General features: G+C 46.2%; 1 protein-coding gene across 1 annotated transcript in view; it reads right to left on the bottom strand.

The window, feature by feature from the left end:
- Positions 1–4468: 4468 nt before the first annotated feature.
- FBXL13 (F-box and leucine rich repeat protein 13) overlaps positions 4469–6000 on the bottom strand; it is a 177214-nt gene continuing 175682 nt past the window's right edge. The window contains exon 22 of the mRNA XM_074942528.1: positions 4469–5124. The gene's annotated coding sequence lies outside the window, so the exon portion shown is untranslated. The remainder of the gene's footprint in view (positions 5125–6000) is intronic.

Raw genomic sequence — 6000 nt, 5'->3', positions numbered from 1 at the left:
TAGGAGTCCTTCAGACCCTCCGCAGAGAGGGGGGTTTCTGTGGTAACAAGTTCATAGCTCAGAACAAACCCTCCCTATGAGTAGCTTAGCTTTTCCTTTATACAGCTTGGGCCTTTGATCTTCAGATTCCAGGATCAGGTAATCAGCTCATGCGGGTGTAGCTTTAAAAGGCTGGGTTTCTGCATAACTAGAGGTGGGGAATTTACATTCTCCTCCCACTAGAGATTCCTCAGGAGATACATGACACTGTTTGCCCAAAAGTCCATTCTTGTCTGATCCATTGTTCAATACAGTCCTCTGGCATTTGTAACTTTTGCATTTAAACAATGGGCTCCAAAACTACTTAAAGTTAGTTCAATAAGGTTTTTTTTCAAGAATATTGCAAGAAATTGCCATATCTGTCACTGTAAGCCCACACAATCCATGTCTATTCCTTGGCTTCCTGAAAGACACCTTTTTTGGACCCCCTCTTCTGACCTTCAAACAATCCCCTAATCTGTCCAACCTCATCATCAGAAGCAAGCTCCCCATAGAGCAAGGGTATGTCTACACTACAATATTATGTCCATCTAAGTTACGTGGATGCTCAGCCACAGCAGTAATTAAATCACTTTTGCATGTCCACACTATGCTTCTTGTGTCAGCGATGCGAGTCCTCGCCAGGTGCGCTTGCACCGATTTAACTGTCAGTGTGGGGCATTGTGGGATGGCTTCTGAGAACCAGCAACTGACACTCCACTACATCGAGCTAAGCACTCTCGTGGAAGTGGAGTTATTAAGTTGGCAGAGCAGGTGAGTTATGTTGGCAGGAGCGACATTTTTGTGTCGATGGTTACAGAGTTAGGTCAATGTAAGCTGTCTTGCATTGACCCAACTCTGTAGTGTAGACGAGGGCCAAGACACAGCAACTCAGACCAGCACCAGACCCTGCCAGAACAACAGATGCAAAACCTGCAGACATATCTCCACTGCTACAATGATCAGCACTCCCCACAACACACCTTTCGAGACTGGCAAAAAGAAAAGGAGTACTTGTGGCACCTTAGAGACTAACAAATTTATCTGAGCATAAGCTTTCGTGAGCTACAGCTCACTTCATCGGATGCATTCAGTGGAAAATACAGTGGGGATATTTATATACACAGAGAACATGAAACAATGGGTGTTAACATATACACTGTAAGGAGAGTGATCACTTAAGATGAGCTAATACCAGCAGGAGAGCAGGGGAGGGGGAAGAAAACCTTTTGTAGTGATAATCAAGATTGATGAGTCCTACACATGCCTATCATATGTAGTGTACCTCATCCAGTGCACTAAATGCCCCAATAGGAACTATCTGGGTGAAACCAGACAATCACTACTGTCATAAATATAAAGGGAAGGGTAAACACCTTTAAAATCCCTCCTGGCCAGAGGAAAAACCCTTTCACCTTTAAGGGGTTAAGAAGCTAGGATAACCTCGCTGGCACCTGACCAAAATGACCAATGAGGAGACAAGATACTTTCAAAAGCTGGGGGGCGGGGGGGGGGGGGGAGAAACAAAACTCTCTCTGTCTGGGTGATGTTTTTGCCGGGGACAGAACAGGAATGGAGTCTTAAAACTTAGTAAGTAATCTAGCTAGATATGCGTTAGATTCTGATTTCTTTAAATGGCTGAGAAAATAAGCTGTGCTGAATGGAATGTAGATTCCTGTTTGTGTCTTTTTGTAACTTAAGGTTTTGCCTAGAGGGATTCTCTGTGTTTTGAATCTGATTACCCTGTAAGATATTTACCATCCTGATTTTACAGAGGTGATTCTTTTTACTTTTTCTTTTATTAAAATTCTTCTTTTAAGAATCTGAATGCTTTTTCATTGTTCTTAAGATCCAAGGGTTTGGGTCTGTGTTCACCTATGCAAATTGGTGAGGATTTTTATCAAACCTTCCCCAGGAAAGGGGGTGTAAGGTTTGGGAGGATTTTTGGGGGAAAGACGTTGCCAAACGGGCTCTTTCCCCGTTATATACCTGTTAGATGTTTGGTGGTGGCAGCGATAAAGTACAAGGGCAAAAGGTAAAATAGTTTGTACCTTGGGGAAGTTTTAACCTAAGCTGGTAAAAGTAAGCTTAGGAGGTTTTCATGCAGGTCCCCACATCTGTACCCTAGAGTTCAGAGTGGGGAAGGAACCTTGACAACTACGCTCTAGAATAAACTCTCACAGTAAAATTATAAAAGACAAACACACCATATCACCTGTGGGTGAACACTGTTCACAAAATGATCACTCTGTATCTACCCTATCAGTCCTCAGCCTCAAAGGAAAGGTTGCACAACACTTTCAAAAGATGAGCCTGGAAGCTTAAATTCATAACTTTGTCAGACTCTAAAAATCATGGACTGAACAGAAACACTGGATTTATGGCTTATTGCAACAATCTGTAACTCACTAACTCCCCACCCCCAGCTGCTTCCCCCCCCCTTTCTTTCTTCCATATAGCTGGAGTGGTGTTAATTGGCCACTTCACGTTCAATGGTCTCTTGAAATATCTGTTAACTACTTATGCTAAACAGTCTGTTCCATCTTGTATTGAACTGTGACACTCTGGCTCTGGGTATGTTTCCCAGACCTGAAGAAGAGCTCTATGTAAGCCTGAAAGCTTGTCTCTGGGGCAAGTCTACACTACAAAATTAAGTTGACCTAAGTTAAGTCGACATACAGCCGCCACAGTAATTAAATCACTTTTGCATGTCCACACTATGCTCCTTGTGTCCGCAATATGCATCCTCACTAGCAGCACTTGCATTGATTCAGAGAGCAGTGCATCGTCTAGTGCAGGGTGTTTTGGCAAGGGTTTCCAATGCCTCCTGAGGGCAAACAAGTTATGCAGAGGCAACTGGGAACATGGGTTCAATGTCCCAAGATGCAGTTTTCTCCATCCCATAATTTTATCTGCATCCCATAATGTTTCATGCCTCTTTTCAAAAGCCCCCAAACCCATGCATCCACCATCTGTGTGAGAAGCATGGGTCCTGTACAGCTCTGCACGATCGTGGTGAGCGTTGTGAGCATGGTGTGCCTGATCCTGCAGTATTTGCAGAACAGCCAGCGGAGCATCGGAGAACTTGACTATTCCTTGGAAGCTAGCTTGCTGTGGGACATAAAAAGAAACAATTCAAGGTTGTTGTAGGCATTCATGGAGCAGCTGCAGGCGATGGAGTGCCGGTTCTGGGGCTGAGAAACAAGCACTGACTGGTGGGATTGCATTGTTATGTAGGTACGGCCTGACAGGGACTGCAGAACTTTCAGCTGTGCAAGGCCACGTTCCTGGGTGTATGTGCAGAGCTTGCTCCAGAGCCGTGACACCAAAATGAGAGCTGCACTGACAGTGGAGAAGCAAGTGACGATCGTGTGGAAGCTTGCCATGCCAGACTGCTACCGGTCAGTGGGGAATCGATCTGGAGTTGGGAAATCCACCATGGGCATTGATGTGATGCAAGTGTGCAGGGCCATTAATCGTCTCCTGCTACACAGGACTGTGACTCTGGGCAATCTGCAGGACATACTGGATAGTTTTGCAGCAATGGGGTTCCCGAACTGCCTGAGGGCAATAGATGGCACACATATCCCTATTTTGGTACCAGACCACCTTGCCACAGAGTACATCAATAGAAAGGGCTACTTTTCTCTGGTATATTGCAAGCGCTCGTGGATCACCAGAGATGTTTTACTGACATCAATGCGGGATGGTCAGGGAAGGTGCAAGACACGAGCATCTATAAGAACACAGGACTGTTCAGAAAGCTGCAAGCAGGGACTTTCTTTCCAGACCAGCAGATTACCATTGGGGATGTTGAAATGCCAGTAATGATCCGGGGCGACCCAGCCTATCCCCTTACTCCCATGGCTCATGAAGCCATACACTGGCCACCTCAACAGCAGCAAAGAACACTTCAACCACAGGCTCAGCAGGTGTAGAATGACAGTTAAATGTGCTGTTTGAAAGGCCGCTGGCTCTGTCTACTCATGAGATTAGACCTCAGTGAAAAAATATCCCAATGGTTATAGCTGCCTACTGTGCACTTTGTAAAAGCTGTGAAGCAAAGGCGGGAAGTTTACGCCGGGGTGGAGGGCGGAGGTGGAATGGCTGTCCACTGATTTTGAGCAGCCAGATACCAGGGCTATAAGAAGAGCTCAGTGGAAAGCGATAAGTCTCAGGGAGGCTTTGAAAGACCATTTTAATAGCGAGCCAGAGTAGTGTGTTGCTGTAGTGCACTCTGCCTGGCATTGGCTTTTTGCACCCCGGTACGAACCTTGTAATGAGTGCTGTGTGTAGTAATATAACATTGCAAATGCACCTCTTGCTGTTATCGCTGAATGATGTCAGCCCCAGCCTGCATATGTTGTGAACTAATAAAGATGAATTAATTTTCCATAAATAGACTTTTATTCCAAATCCAGGCAAACAGACATATTTATAACTTAATGAAACTTTATAAATGCAGGGACAAGAACCTTTGAAGGGGAAAGAACAGTCATTTTCATTTCACAAACCCATACACCAATCATGTCTCTCAAATTTCAAAAATTTGTGGGGATTTAGAGGAGAGGGGCGTATACCTGTGTATCTTGCTGCCGGGCAGTGGAGTTCAAAATGGTGACCAGAGTGGTCACAGTGGGACACCTCCTGGAGGCCATTAAAGTTGACGTATGTGCAGATGTGATTATCTATGATTGTCTCCCCTAGGGTGGAGTGGTAGTGCAATGGCTCTGGACGCCATGTGCAATGTGGGGAGTGTGTGTAGAGAGGTCCCGAAATGCAGTTCTCTATAGGCTATAGAGGGAGGCAAGCATGGGTCTTTTGAACCAGAAGGTGAACAAGAGTCTCCAGCATTTCTGTTTGCTACTTGAGAAGCTCTAGCATCTCCTGCTGCATGTCTCTCTCCTTTTCCTGTGCTTTTCTCCTCTCTGCTCTATATCTGTCCATTCTGTCCATGACTGTGATCCACCAAGCCCTGTGCTTGGTATCCGAAGCACCAGAGACTTGCAGGATCTCTTGGAACATGTCATCCTGCATCCTCTTCCTTATCCTCCTTATCTGGCTGAGCCGCTCCGCTGGTGTGGATCCTCAAGGCCACATTTCCAGCTGCAAAGGATACAATGCACAGAGGTACTATTGTGAGTGTATTCACAAGATAAATGGGAAGTTTGTGTACTGAACTCACTCCCCTGGATCCACACAAGGTACAGGCACTACATTCTCACTTCTCCTTGGGATTCATAGAGCATGGTGGCACTCCCAGCCATGGTGAGTATGGCCCAGGGGGAGGGAGCGACTTGGGAAAATAATGGTGTGGGGGGAGGGGGGTAGCTCGTGGGCATGAGTATATGCGGATAGGGCAATTGAACTAAATACTGGCACCATTTTCCACAGGCGATGGTGATTGTAGCTGATATCTCACTTCTGAGGGTAATGGAGGCTGAAGGGAACAGCTCCTGCATGCGTCCAGCTGCAGACGGGTCCACATGTTGCTAGCCTGTGTGCTGCAATGGTGCTTGCTGAAGTAATTGCTGACCAGCGTGGGAAAGTGTTCTACTGCGGCGGAAGAAACAAGGCAATCCTCCCCAGAGACTTTCGGCAGACAATTGCAGAGCACCTCCTGGAACATTTTCTCAAGATCTGTATGGAGGATTCATAGGACATCCTGCTGCACATAAACAAGCTGCTCCGCATGTCTCCTTCTGCCTAACTGTACAGGGAAATGAGCAGCAGATAGCAACTCTGCCTCTATTGGTTATTTCACTACCTCTTCTACCTTGATTAAATGTACAGATGTGTCCCTGTAATATCAAAGCAAACAGCTACTTACCGGAGGTTCCTTCCCCTGCATCAGGCTCACCTGGGCTGGACTGTCGGGACTGGCTCAACTGCTCTGGAGTCAAAAACAGGTCCTGGCTCACGGTGCCACTGTATCCCCTATTCACCTGTCTTTCCCCCCATCCCCCCACTTCCTTGTCCAAC

The sequence above is a fragment of the Natator depressus genome, chromosome 1 (assembly GCF_965152275.1).
Source record: "Natator depressus isolate rNatDep1 chromosome 1, rNatDep2.hap1, whole genome shotgun sequence".
NCBI lineage: Eukaryota > Metazoa > Chordata > Testudines > Cheloniidae > Natator > Natator depressus.
The sequence above is the reverse complement of the archived record's forward strand: the minus strand, read 5'-3'. Positions and strand labels throughout refer to the sequence as shown.